Here is an 878-nt window from a genome sequence, read left to right as displayed (position 1 = left end):
AGTTAAATTCCAGATGTCTTCTATTATTTACAGTTGAAATAATATTAGGACCAGAAAAAGTAGTTTTAAGAAAAAATGGAAGTTTAAGAAAGCAGGACGGGGTTCAGGATTTAAGGCCAGCGTTGAAGATTGGTGGAGTTTGAGGTGTGCACCATGACCAGGCAGCGGTGCTGCTGGCGTTCCGGGTGGCAAAAGCAGCCTTGCCACAGGAGTTCCTGACACTGGGTTGGGCAGGTTGAGCAGCTGCTCCTGCCCAGACTCTACCATGAAGTTAACTTACTTAGCAACTGTTGCCAGGTAAGACAAGCTTTGCTCATAAAAGCAACCTGTGATAATAACACAAGGGAGCACCAGGAGCTCACTTTCCTGACAGTTCCTTCATTGGTTTCCTATTGCTACTAACTTACTGTTTGCTGTTACTAATAACAGAATACCTGAAATTGGGTAACTGATAAAGAAAAAGAATTTATTTCTTACAGTTATGAAGGTTGGAAAGCCCAAGGTCCAGGGGCTGCCCTTGTGAGACCCTTCTTACTGCATAGGCTCATCCTGGCCGGGCCAGAGCATGCTCAGTGTCGGGTCAGGCCTCTCCTCTGCTTCTTAAAGAGTTTCCCTCCCCCCCACCCCCTCATCCTTAACCCTGATTCACACTGTTTAATCTTCTCCTGAGGGAATGATCTAATCATCTCTTGAGGCCTCACCTACCAATACTGCCACGCTGGGATTAACTTTCAACATGAGTTTTGGAGGAGACAAATATTCAAACTACAGCGCTGCTGTAACAAATTAACACAAACCTCATGGTTTAAATATGACACAAATTTATTCTCTTGCATTTCTGAGATGAGAAGTCTAAAATGAGTCTTATGGGGCTAAAA

Source organism: Nycticebus coucang, chromosome 5 (genome assembly GCF_027406575.1).
Source record: "Nycticebus coucang isolate mNycCou1 chromosome 5, mNycCou1.pri, whole genome shotgun sequence".
NCBI lineage: Eukaryota > Metazoa > Chordata > Mammalia > Primates > Lorisidae > Nycticebus > Nycticebus coucang.
The sequence above is the reverse complement of the archived record's forward strand: the minus strand, read 5'-3'. Positions refer to the sequence as shown.